This window comes from Moschus berezovskii, chromosome 26 (assembly GCF_049115385.1).
Source record: "Moschus berezovskii isolate FMDL1 chromosome 26, NW_MosBer_1.0, whole genome shotgun sequence".
Classification (NCBI taxonomy): domain Eukaryota; kingdom Metazoa; phylum Chordata; class Mammalia; order Artiodactyla; family Moschidae; genus Moschus; species Moschus berezovskii.
The window spans coordinates 23,455,041-23,469,083 of NC_142485.1; the positions used below are offsets into that span (position 1 = coordinate 23,455,041).

The 14,043-nt window shown below is 40.6% G+C and overlaps 1 non-coding gene across 1 annotated transcript; it reads left to right on the forward strand.

Annotated features, from left to right (window-relative positions):
* Window positions 1-11,067: 11,067 nt before the first annotated feature.
* TRNAF-AAA (transfer RNA phenylalanine (anticodon AAA)) lies at window positions 11,068-11,139 on the forward strand. Its single transcript has one exon. It is a non-coding gene; the product is annotated as a tRNA-Phe (tRNA).
* The last annotated feature ends 2,904 nt before the right edge of the window (window positions 11,140-14,043 follow it).

Sequence of the window (14,043 nt, forward strand, 5' to 3'; positions counted from 1 at the left end):
AATGCAGGCAATCATTCTCCACAAAGGCCAAATTTGAGAACAACAACAAATAACAATAATGGCTTAAGACAGAAAGCCTTGGAAAAAACAGAAGTTTTGATAAAATAAGTGCTAAATAGCGGCATTTTACTTTGGATGTGCCTGGGTTTCATTTTGTGTTAAGTAGGCCCACAAGTGATACAGCTGTTATGTGCAATGGAAATCAGGCACACAGCATAACTGGACACACACAGCATGATAATTCAAACTTTTTAAAATTTGTAGCCTCTGACAAATAGAAGAAAGTGCCTACAGAGGTATAAGCTGTTCAGAAGAGATTAGAAATATTAAGGCATGTCCACCGAAATTGTATGAAAATAACTGTCTCTGCAAAAGGTCTTAATAATCTCTGAGTATTTATACAAAATTATAGTCACCAATTCTTTATGAAAGTATTTAAGCACAGCTAAGAGAAGAAAAAAGTATTATGAGGCCAGGAATTAGGTAAAGACACAGGTATACTTGTTAGAGATGGGCCACAAATTTGCCTCTGAGCATTTTAGCAACTAAGGCGAAGAAGAAAACACAATCAGCTTTATGATGAAACAGATTGCTAAGACTGAATACCAACTGGTTGCTCAGAAGCATAACTAATTCTGGTACTCAGGCTAGATAGTATTTCCCTTTCATGAGTCTCGTGTTGAGAAGGAGGTAGAAACCCAGAATATAATTCAATAAGTCTTAGGTAAGCAATTTCTTACTTGGAGTAGTTAATTTCTTCTTCTGATTTAAATTTTAAAAACCCCTGAATACTCTGAGTAGATATAGGCTTGTGGAACTGCAACGAAAACAGTATTTTCCCATTCGTGACATTGATTTATTATATCATGTTTCACAAAAATGTTCTTCCTTGTGGCAGCTGAATTGGTTGTTTCTACCCAAGAAAGAATTAAAGGCTCTTTTATCTCAGGTAGATAATGTGTATTTTTCTAGCCATTCTAAACAAAGACGAGAGCTTAAAAACCAGTGTGAAAAGAAGTTAGATAATGATAACATGTGGGTTAGTAATTGAAGTATTACACGTCTACAGCAAAGAAGAATATGGTAGGCTTTTGGCTCTCCTAGATTTAAGGTTGCATTTCTAATTATTTAGGAGTAACCCAGAACGTCCCCAATTTATAGCCATTAACAATTCTGCTGAGAAATGACAAAGCAAGTGTGCCTGTGCAAGGCATTAAGAGTTTAGGCCAACCTGATCCCCATCCCCCTAGAAGCCAAACCTCAAATTAACTTGGTTGTATTCTCATTCATCTTCATAACCAGTCACTCTGGTAAATAATAAAAACTGTATTCTCTAGAAGAATACCCAAATCTAGTTCTGATGATGAAAGGGAAGACATTTGAGAAAATGATGGTTCTTAGGCAGAAAATATGTTATCATATAATCATACCTTCTAGTTGTATGTTGAGGCTTGCCAAGGCTTTGAAAAATATTCCACATGAAGAGGTGTTATTCAATAATGACCCCCTTATGAATATAAAAGAAATGTCCTTGCAAAATAATGTCCAGTTATCTATATATCTTCATTTGTGGTTGCTGATATGTTAAGTCTCAAAGATTGCCATTGAGGACTTTAGTTTGATTATGGATTAAATTATCTGATATTTATTTCCAGGTTTTTGGGCTATCATAAAAGCTAAGAACATAATAATTTTAATGTAAGTACAATCATTCAGATCTATTTTTTTCAATTTCATGAATGATTCTAAATGTACAAAAAGGTAGAATGCCAAAGCCAGATTGGACGTTAAATCCAATTTATGGCCCTAACAAAATCAAAATTATTTGCAGTGATTCAAGAGTAATTGAATTCATAGCGATTCAATCACTCAAGTGATTCATAGAACTAGATAAAATATGTAAAGTTTATTTTAAAAGATTGATACAAGGTTATAAAACTTATTCAGTGACCTAAATTCATGATTTAATTATCACTTCCTCTAACAATTTATTCACAAACATCAACCAAAAACAATTTGGCCCAAAGTAACTGATTACTTTTGATACATCAAAAGCACTTGATGCTTTTGAACTGTGGTGTTGGAAAAGACTCTTGAGAGTCCCTTGGACTGCAAGGAGATCCAACCAGTCCATCCTAAAGGATAGCAGTCCTGAGTGTTCATTGGAAGGACTGATGCTGAGGCTGAAACTCCAATACTTTGGCCACCTCAAACGAAGAGTTGACTCACTCGAAAAGACTCTGATGCTGGGAAGGATTGGGGGCAGGAGGAGACGGGGACAACAGAGAATGAGATGGCTGGATGGCATCACCGACTCGATGGACATGAGTTTGAGTGAACTCCGGGAGTTGGTGATGGACAGGGAGGCCTGGCGTGCTGTGATTCATGGGGTCGCAAAGAGTCGGACACGACTGAGCGACTGAACTGAACTGATTATGAATGAGCAGATCAGTAAAAAAATTAAAACTGTGAACAATTATTCTGTAGCAAATGTAAATACTATGACTATAGCTCAAATATTGTCTGTTTTCTTAGAAACAAGAATGTTCGAGAAATTCAGTAAGAAAACCTCTACCATCAGAAGCCCGCAAGTATCCTGGAATTTTTGCCCATATATAAGAACATAGTACTTGGATATAAAAAGCACATCTTTGGGTTCTGATTCCTTTATTTATTCACCCTGTGATCGTAGGCATTTTCACTAGATTTTTCTGAGTCTCCATTTTGGTACCCTTAAATGAGAATACAATATCCAAAAAACTTATCATGCTGTTCAAATGAGGCTATACTGGGGGAATAAAAAAAGCTATATTACCTTTATTTATTGATTTGGAAATGATTTTTTTCCGGGGGGACACAAAAATGTCATTCTAAAAAAACATTCTCAGAGCCCTAGACTCTCAGACTTGGAAGATAGAGATCTGCTGGTCTTGAGGTTTTGACTTTGTGTTCTTCAGTCTTACAGTTCTCGGTAATGTCCTGGGGTCAAGTGCAGGAGCAAAGGAGAAGTGGGCTGATAGAGCCCTCAACCTCTCTTGCCCCAACTAGAACTGTCCCCTTTTTATCAGTATTAGATATTGTACTTGTTTAGAAGACACTGATTGAACAAGTTCTTTAGTTGTGGCTAAAAAATACTAACAACAAGACCTAGACATCAAATCCAATCTCCACCCTGCAATGCCTCCGTCACCTGCAAAAACCTGAGGCAGAGAAGGGCTGTGACACTCCCAAGGAGCCACCTATGGGTGACAGCAAAGCCAGACTTTACACAAGGTCTTCTAAGCACTCCTTCAACCAGATCTGTGCCCCTCTCACCACACAAATCAGGTTCCTTAAAGGTCACAAGCTGTTAGATTTGGAATGAGAGATTTAGTACATTGGGGTGCCTCTGACTTCCAAATGCCACTGAACTTCATCTTTAGTGTGGGGTGATTGTTTCAATTAATAACTAAGGCTGAAACTTCAGCTCCTCTTCCACTGATGGGTATTGCCATGGCAATTAAAGCTTTTCTGGCTGGATAATGAAAAAACTTTTTTAAAGGTTTCTGATCTCAACTTGGCATAGAAGACTCTGCTGCTGCTGCTGCTGCTGCTAAGTCGCTTCAGTCATGTCTGACTCTGTGCAACCCCATAGAAGGCAGCCCACCAGGCTCCTCCGTCCCTGGGATTCTCCAGGCAAGAACACTGGAGTGGATTGCCATTGCCTTCTCCAAGAAGGCTCTAGACAAAACAGTATAAATGTGCTAAAACCAGATCAGGGCTTACAATATTTTTTAGAGTCAATCTCTAAAAATACCATTTAGGAATATCAAGGAAACTCTCAAGATACTTGGTGCAATTTTTAATTTTTAGGATGGAAATCTCTATAATTCTGTTGGAGGCATGGTAATCCTTAAGTTTGTTCATTCTGTGGTTGGCCTAGAAGTGTCTGGTAAGTTTCGTTGAGGATATAAGATTACCTCAGGCTTCTAAACATTTGCCAAGAGAAAGAAGAGCATTAGAATAAAATAAAAATTTATATGTTAGTATGTTAAAATCTGAACTTGTATAAAATGAAGCAGTTCACTTCATCACATAGAGATTTAGAAGCTAAGGATTTTATTACAAATCTATTTTCTGGATGCAAAGAAATCAAGGTTAACTGTTTCTCAAGTACAATTCTAAACAATTAAAATTGTAAACATATTTTGACACAAAATGTTTATTCATCGATATACTTACCTATTTAAATGTTTATACACAAAAACTTCACAGAGATTTGAACAAAAATACATGGTCATTTTCCTTAAGACTTAAAGTTGTAAGCTCTGCCACATCGTATTTTAGCTGAAATTCCAATACAAGTATGAGAAACACCTCACTAAATATTATATAAAAGAAAAGCCCCAAAAGACATGTTGATTTATTGTCTTACACCATTAAGCCATCTTGTATAGCTATGATTTTGAGTCCATAAATCTTAAAATATTCTTTTTCACTGGACCTTCAAAATTTGATGTATTTTCATTTGGTAAAGTCTGGAGATCAGCAAAGCTATAATAGCCAGTACAGAGACTAGAGTATACCCTTAGTGATGACAGGGGCCCACTGAAGATTTCTAAAATTATCATTTGCACAACTTCCCTCAAATGTATTTTTCTTAATTCTTTTCCCATTTATATAAAAAATGTTCCCTCACCCCACTTGTGTATGTGTGAGCTCATTTGCTCAGTTTTGTCCAACTCCATGACTCCATGGACTGTAGCCCACCAGGCTCCTCTGTCCATGGGATTCTCCAGGCAAGAATACTCGAGTGGATAGCCTTCTCCTTCTCCAGGGGCTCTCCCCAACTGAGGGATCAAACTTATGTCTGCTGCATTTGCAGGCTGATTCTTCACCATCTGAGCCACCAGGGAAACCCCTCATACCTCCTAAGCTATATAAAGAGCAACTATTTCCCTATTGCTACTTTAAGTTTACTTCAACTTCAATGAAACAAGTCTATATTTTGAATACAAAGAAATCATCTTTATTTCTCAATCTTGATGACTGGCCCCTGTCATCAAAAGAGAACTGGAACTTGACCTGGATGGTCAGAATTTATAATTCATTTAGATGTGAAAGCGGTCAAATAATTCAGTCGTCACAATCGTGTTTCCTTATTCTAAGCCAAGAAATGAACATATAAGTCAGGTTGCTAAAAATATGACATTGGTTGGACAGTACTATTTTTCACTATGAAATGACTAACAAAATAATACCACCTACTTACACTTATCACAAAACCTCCTACATGGCAGCAAGCCGACTTTCCTGGGCTGAGTGTCTTATTGATGAAACAAACAAACAAACAAAAAAACATTTTTAGAATTCTTCTAAGTGCCAACTCTCTTTTTGATTGAAATTGTAGAATAATGTACTATGAGACTTGGTTTAAGATCTCGGCAGTGTTCGATCAACTACTTGTTTAAACACTTATGTGTTTTTTGGCCAGATTATCTCACCCAAGCACTGTACTTTCTTAATGACCTAATTGTATTATTCAGGGAAGCTTGCACCTTGCCTATCTAGGGCAAGTTTCAAGCTCTTGGTAGATGGAATTTTATTTAAATTGAAGAGATAAAATTAAGCAACAGTGACTGGACTACATTTAATTAACTCAAACAAGTACAATTATATTTATTGAAACATTGTCTTATGCACCTTAGGATTATTAACTATACAGTTTATAATTGTACATTAAATGATAATTAGGAAAATATTCCAGAAGCATATTGTTTATGTTCTGCAAGTAATGGAAAAATTCTATTTTAATTTCTAGCTAATCATCCTGTTAAAGGAACAATTTTGACAAATAAAAGCTGGTATCAAATAATACTGCTAAAGTTGTAATGTCCTCCTGATATGTTTTATGTTTTTGATCTCAAAGGAAATTACAGTTATTCACAAATATATGCTTAGCATCTAAAAGCCTAATTTCTTGATTGCTAAATTAACAGAAATGAATTAAAGCTCATATTTCAAAAGCTGAGTAAAAGAACTGCCAAAGACATACGGGTTACTTAAATATACTATTTATTAAGCTTGATATCTCACAAACACTGCAAAAGGCAAATGTATAAGTGCCAGCTCTGTAAACTAGTGGCATTCTCTGTTTCAGTGCATAAGATAGGTAGCTTAAGAGGGCAACCCCAGAGCTAAAATAAAAGCTAAAGTTATTCTGTCAAATATCAGCTACTAAAAGTACTCTGTAACTCAGATATTCCGGGTAGAGGGTGCTGTCTCTAATATCAATATTCATTAACACCCACATTTCCGAAGCAGTCACCCATATGCTGGGTTGTTTGATGCTGTTTCTTCTTGAAAAACAAACACCAGGGCAAAATCCAGGGTAAAGTTATATATTTATTGGGGAAAGAAACAGGTAGAGATCAAAAGGAAAAGCAAGACCAGAATACTTTGAGTGAGAACACTCTCTTTCAACACTGATCTATTTCATCAGGCACTTGGGTGCAGAAGAGATGAAACATGCTTGTCTTCATTAGCAAGTTTTATACACATAACATGTTCGTTTTCCACCTGTAAATCTTTTAATATGCAGATTACATTTAGTTTTATAATAATGACAGCAGTGGCTCAGCACCTAATTACTGAAGCTTACCTTTAGTTTAGAAACTTGCATAGGACAACACTATTTACTAAACAGTACTTTAAATATCAGTATCCACACATCCAACATAGCAAAAAAGGTTTGCTTGTTTTTTAATCTCAAAAAGAGAAAATAGTTTGGCACAAAGATGAAGAATTAGCAGACTCTTTCTTCCCTAAGGCCTGGGGTGAGCAGGTTCAACTAATAACGACACTAATGATCTAAAACTAAGTTAAATAGAATTCTTGCAGTATTATGTACATTTGTTTATCCATCAAATCCCAGTGAACGTTGTTTTTCATTTCATGTATTTAAAGCATCCCAGAAACTAAAGTACTTGCATGGATCTGTCTTAAAGTAAGCATCTTTGGATCATAGGAAGAAAAGTCAAGAAGCAAATGATGTCAGAAAGTAAGTATCCACAGCCTTTTTCTTCTCCCTTCTCTCCAGTGACTACATGAGGGGCCCTTCAGCAGGAAGCCACCAGAAAATAACTTCAACTGGCATGGTCTAGAAATCCCAAGCCAATGATGTCCTCTGATAAGAGGTAATCCATACAACTGTTTACAAATGTAGTTCACCCATCTTTACAAAGTATATATTCCAGAGTGTGTGTTAAAGTCCCCTTGTTCCAGAAGTGTAGCCAAACATGACAACATAAATTTTATTTTGCAAACAGGAGGATCTCAACGTTTTCTATAAAGCTTGACTACCTTTCCTCTCTGGCCAGTTTTGACTTCCCACAGCAGCTGGGCCCTCATATAATTTTTCAGCACCCTCCACAGATCTTTGCCTCTAACATCCCTTCATCTCTTCCCAGTGGGTCATTGCCAAAACGTTCCCTCACCTTCTGGGGCTTATCCACCCAGTCTAGCACAATCTGGCTGTGAGAAGCCCTGAATAAGTGTGTAGTAGTTTCGAGGTTAAGGTGGGATCTTCTACTGAACTAAACAGAAGTTTCACTGTGGATTTGCTCTTTTCGCTGATTTAAAAAATTTAGTGATGCCAGGATTCCGAGGGAGATAAGCTAGCAGGAAACTAATGGAATATCAGGGAAAGTGATCCCCCCCCCCAAATCATTTTCCCCTTACATTTCCCACAAGCATAAGCTTGTTCATGTGGCCTCCTTTGCATCTCAAATAAAACCTACCCTTCTCCCAAGAGACTGGGATGCTTCAGAAAAGGCAACAAGATCTTTCAATCACAAAGGCAATGCGTCCTACCTTAGGTTAACATAGAGATGATAGGAGACCTCTTTTCCAGGCCATGGTCTCTGGATGGTGACATTGGCCATAACACAAACTTATTGTTTCCCAACTTTAATTAGAGCAGCAAATATATCTCCTCCTTATTTAACTTTTCCCCAACAAAGGCTAGGTCTTAAACGAAGTGATGTCTTAGTTCCTGTGATCCTCCTGCCCCACCGGCCCTTCATCTACAATGAGAGGCAGGGCCAGTCCTCTCTCTGTGCCTCCTTGCTTTCCTAGGCGTTTAGCATGGGGATCTGGGGTGCATCTCCCAGGAAAGCTGGGCTCCTGGGTGGGCATGCTGGTGCTCTGTGCTCAGGGCAGAGAGAGCAGGCTGCAGACAGAAACTTTTGCCCTCTACAGGGGATTTCTCCCATCCTTTCCTCCTCCTGGGCAAAATCCGTTTCCCTGATATTTCTGGGGAAACCTCTACTAGTGAAGTTTTCCCAGTTGGCGGGGGTGCGTCTAAAAGTCCATACCTGAACAAACAGTCCATCTGAACTGAATCTCCAGTATTAAAGACAACTCTCTGAAGCAAGAGAAACCGCCTGGCAGGTAAAGAAGAGTAAAGAATAAAAAGAAAGGATGCTCCCAAGCATTGCCCCCTTTCCTGTTGTTTCATTTACCGTGAGCGGGACATTTAAATGATTTTGTGGATTTTTTTTTTAAGTTGTTTTTCTTTTGGTTTTAATGGGCACTGCAGCGGTGCTCTTCGCTTTTTAAAAGCTGTGCCCACAGACAGAGGGGCAAACTGTCAGCCTGAACGCTCCTGCCAGCCAACCCTTCTCGGTGGAAAGAGGGTGCGGCGAGGGGACCCCGCGGACCGGCACGGGGCAGAGGGGGTTCCGCGCGGGTCAGGAGAGCCCCTGTTCCGAAGGTGGGAAGAGGGCAGAGACCCTCCCTGGGCTTCCCGCCCCCACCCCCGTGCAGCCCAGACCGGCTCCCGCCTCCCCGCCGCCTCCCCACTTCCCCAGACCGGCGGGCGCGCTGTGGATGCTCCGGGCAGGCACGTTCTCTGCGCGGGTGCCGCCGGGCCAGCGGGGGAACCCCTCTGGTCCCTTCCATCGCGCCGGGTCCCCGCGCCGCACACGAGTTCGCGCCCCGGGCAGTGCCGCCGTGGCCGAGACCGTGTCAGCGGTCGTGGGAGAAAAGGAAGAGCCGGGATGAAAACCAGCCATAGCTGCAGACAGTACCGAGAATCTCTGAGCGGAAATAGGCGGTCCCGTGTCGGGCCGGAGGGGCCAGGCGGCTCGGAGCGGGAAGGGGAGGCAAAGTGGCCGCGCGGCTCGGGCAACTTTGCTGGGTAACCGGGTGGCAAGGGGCAGAGACCGCGCCGCCGCCGCCTCTGCCCGGGCGCGGTGGACGGACACGCGGAGCCGGGTCTGGTACCCGAAGTGATGCTGTAACTGACGAGGGGAGGACAGGATGGCCGTGGCCGGGAGGAGCAGGCAGGGAGGGGACCCGGCCCGAGAGCGCACGCCGAGCCCCAGAAAGCCGCCCTCCATCCTCGTCCTCGGCCCCAGAAGGGGAGCCCGCGCCCGGGTACACTTCACCCCAAAATGCCCACTCGCCGTCCCACGGGGCCACCAACTATTCCAGCAGCGCGAGAAAGAGGCAGCGGGGGGGAAAAGAAAAGAGACAGGGGAGCAAGAGAGCAGGCGAGCGCCAGCAAGGAAGGAAAGGCGCCCGCTCCGAGCATCACGTACCTTGAGCTCCTCAATGTCCAGGTTTGTTGATCTGTCCATGGAGCGAAACTAAAGGAAGTGAAGAGGAACCGGGCAAGTGGTACCTAAAAACAATCTAGTCTCTTAGTTTCCAGCCTAAACTCAGCTTTATCCTCCTCCAAGCCCTGGCAGCATCTCTCAGTCTCATTGTCCGTGATCACGCCGCCTCCACCGGTTAAAAATAATAGAAATAAATAAATAATAATTGTAATTCACTTTGTTTGACTTCCTCAAAGATTTAGTGCCAGGTGATCTTTAACCGCGGTGCAACACAGCTCAGTCGAATCAAGCAGGGGGTGGGGGAAAAAAAATCCACTCTGTTTAAGATTATTTCTTCTTCTGCAATAAGCTTAGAAACCAGCGAATTGCTGCATCCCAAGAAAAAAAGCTGCTTCCCTGGACAGCATCATGCGGCAAATCTCAAGCAAATATGTTCAAACTGGAGAGAAGAGTATATGATAAAAGCCTTCCTCCGCCAGCGTTACTCTGGTAGCTCATTTAGCAGTGATCAGTTTCCGCGGCAAGATAACCAAATCCCCCAAGTCCTGCCTAGACTTAAAAAAAAAATGCCTTGCAGCTCTGAGGTATCCTCTCAGTGAAGTGGGGGGAAAGATAATAAAGTCTGAAGGGAACGTTCTCCTTTGAAGGTTATGCTAAAAGAGTTGAGAGCAAAAGGAGGTGGCTTCGAGAGAGGAGAGAAAAGAGAGAGGGAGAGGGGGGTTGCGGGGAGAGACAGAGGGAGAGAAAAATTTTCCTCTTGCTTTGCTGTTTTACTGGCCTTCACCACCAGGTGACTGACTTCACTTCTCTCTTTCCACAGCCAGCGCTAAGGGGATTTCTCTCATCTGTCAAAAAGCAACATTTCCTCTCCAGACAAATACTGAGCTGCTGGGTCTTAAAGACTGCCCGCTCTGCCTGGAATCCACTAGGTGACAAGCATCTGAATTCCTCTCGCACGTTGCCTCCTCTCGTTCCTATAGATATGGGAGAAACATGCGTGAGTGCTTCATACACATGTCATCACTTTACATCATTGCTGCTTTCAGGATCAGGGAGTTTTTGTTTTTTCTTTTCAACTTAAGACTTTTAGAGAAAGTGACAAATAGAAATGTTAGAGGAAATTTCCTGCGCTGATACTTAGAAAAAAAAGGTACATTTTTTTAATTGGAAAAAGTATTTTTTAAATAGACCGTGACAGGTGAGTAGGCTTAGCTTGTAGGGTGTCGAAATGGGGAAAGGTCTCATTTTCTACATTTGAACGTCTTCGTGTAAAAGCTTGATTATCTAAAAATATTCTTTATTGAAGTACAGTTGATGTACAATATAAGTTAGAGGTACACGATATAGTGATTCATAATTTTAAATGTTATATTTCACTTATAGTTATTTTAAAATGTTGACTATATTCCCTGTGTTGTATAATATATCCCTGTAGCTTATACATAATATTTTGTACCTCTGAGAGACTTCCTTGGTGGCTCAGACGGTAAAGCGTCTGCCTAAAATGTAGGAGACCCAGGTTCAAACCCTGGTTCGGGAAGATCTCCTGGAGAAGGCAGTGGCACCCCAGTCCAGTATTCTTGCCTGGAAAATTCCATGGATGGAGGAGCCTGGCAGGCTCTGGTCCATGGGGTCACAAAAAGTCGGACATGACTGAGCGACTTCACTTTAGTCCCCTACACCCATATTGTCCGTACCCCCTTCCTTTTCTCCACTGGGAACCACTGGAACAAATTAATGTATGTTCTCGCTATCTGTGGGGCTTCCCAGGCAGCTCAGTGGTAAAGAATCCGCCTGCCAGTGCAGGAGCTGCGGGAGATGCAGGTTCGGATCCCTGAGCCAAGAAGATCCCCTTGAGGAGGACATAGCAACCCACTTCAGTACTCTTGCCTGGAAAATTCCATGAACAGAGGAGCCTGACAGGCTATGGTCCATGGGGTTGCAAAGAATCAGACACAACTGAGCAACTGAGCACACTGTATCGGTTTCTTTATTATTGTTAAATATTTATTTACTTGACTGCACTGAGTCTTAGCTGCTTCATGTAAGATCTTATTCCCTGACCAGGGATTGAACCCAGGCCCCCTGCATTGGGAATGTTGAGTCTTCGCCATTGGACCACCAGGAAAGTCCCAAATCTGTTTCTTTCATGTTACATTCACTAGCTCGTTGTTCTTTTTAGATTCCACATATAAGTGATACCATACAGTATTTGTCTTTCTCTATCTGACTTTCTTCACTTATGAAAGCTTGACTTTAAGAGGGATTTAAACAATCCCCCTTCTATTATGGGACATAAACTGGTGAAGCAAAAATGCTTTCGGATTCAGAAAATAGCTGAGTAATTACCGGTGTGTGTGTCTGTGTGTGCATATACATATATGACTTAGATGATGTGCACTGAACGTGTCCAGTCTTCTGTCTCCCGGCTCCATCTCTTACATCTTTGTCCCCCACCCATGCTCTGCTCCAGGCCCACGGTCCACCCAGTTCACCGGCCACGTCTGCCTCCAGCTCTTTAACACCATCTCCGGTCCCTCACTCAGCACCCCAGCTCTCTCTCCCTCTGCTGTTTGCTTCATAAGACCAATGCCATCTCTTGAGAGAGCGTTCTCCTCAGGTGAGTCCCTCAGACACCCCCCTCCTCTGTGATATCTTTGTGGCAGTTATTTGCTTTTCCAGTTTTCTGTGTGTTCATTTCCTATCTGTCTCCTCCAGGAGACCAACTCTAAGTTCTGGAGGGCAAGTTCTATACCTTGTTTATTCGCCAATATATCCCAAGAAGCCAGCACATGATAAACCCATAAATATGCCTGGAATAGATAAATGTGCATGGGAAGAATCTTTTACAATCGCTTCATTACTGTGAAGAAACCACCATGGCTTCCTCACTCCTCAATATACAAAGACCAGGTCTTCCTCTCCAAGCCTGTAGCTCAGATTCATAATCAAGCATGCAGAATTCTTTAGTTTTCACCTATTCTATTGCTTAAACTTATCAAAGCTAGCTTTCCTTCAAACTTTGACTTGTGACTATAGCTTTTAAGGGCTACATCAATTAGCCAATAGTCAACAATTAGTGGAGCTGAACTGCAGGTTCTCAAAATAAATTTTAAATGTTCAGTTAACAGAATTATTTTACATAATACATGATGAAATAGAATAAGGCTGCAGGTGGAGAGTAAATGAACTTATGTAAAATGTATAACTCCAAAACAGATCTTTTCTAGAAATTATCAATGATGCAACATGAATAAACATCATTACATATGTTTCTTAAAAGTCAAATTTTTCCATTTAAAGTCATTTTACATTCCCTATCAGCTTATATTGCCTAATTTTAAAAAATTGAATATAATCAGCATATTTATTTTGAGCATACTAACAAAGTGATAATATTTCTGAGATAACTTTAACTTGTGCCATTGAGAAAACAGCTAAACACAGATATCTGCAAAAGTAAGCATTAATGTTTAAACACTATTCAGAAAGGGGAGACTTCAGAAATTTTCTTAGTAAGGCATAAAATTATAGCTGGAAGAAGTGATATTGTACTAAATAATAACAGAGAAGCATGATCGTATTTTTAAAGTTGTATATAGTCATATATATATATATAATGACCTTAATACATCTTTAGTAACATAAAAAGATATCCAACATTTTATGTTGTCCAGGCTGACATTATATGAGCTATAGAAACTATAAGTGATTTCCAAATCAGTTCCAAATTTGAGCCTAATTAAATGCCTACAAAGCAAGAGACTTCCAAGTCTTTTACTATTTCATGAATTCCCATGCAAATTCATTAAGCTAAATAGTCTTAGAATTAAAAATGAAATTTTATTATAAAATATGGATTTCGAAAACATATTTATGTAACTTTTCAAGGCAATCAGGACTCAATTCCACTTCAACTGGCATGTAACTAAGGGAGACAATGTGAGAAAATGAAATAACTTTAAAGAAATTTGAAATAAGGCAATGTAAAGATGGAAAAGCAAACCAAGAAGAAGAGTATTATCTAGATGTCCTGAAATCATAATATCAAGATGAAGAACAGTTACCCATAGCTGCTCCAAGAGATCATGCTGGCACATGGCAGGGTGTGTGGAAGAAGCAAAAATCAATTTTAGTAGAGATATGTAATCCACATGCGAACTGCAAATAGCAATTACAACCCCAGAACAGGGGGAAGGCGGTGTAGAAACACCTGCAGGTCATGAAATGTTACATTTCAGGATCACTCGTCCATAAACACATTCATCAACGTCACCTTCTACCTTAAGGTATCAAAGGAAATTACACATGCCATTAGGAGCTTCTTTATTTTAACTAATTTACAGAAGAGGGAAACATATTATTTTTTCCAATAGACAGTTAATTTTTATTCATCTTACATGGCTTCAAAACCCTTTTACAATTTTCAATTTTGTAGGCCTTT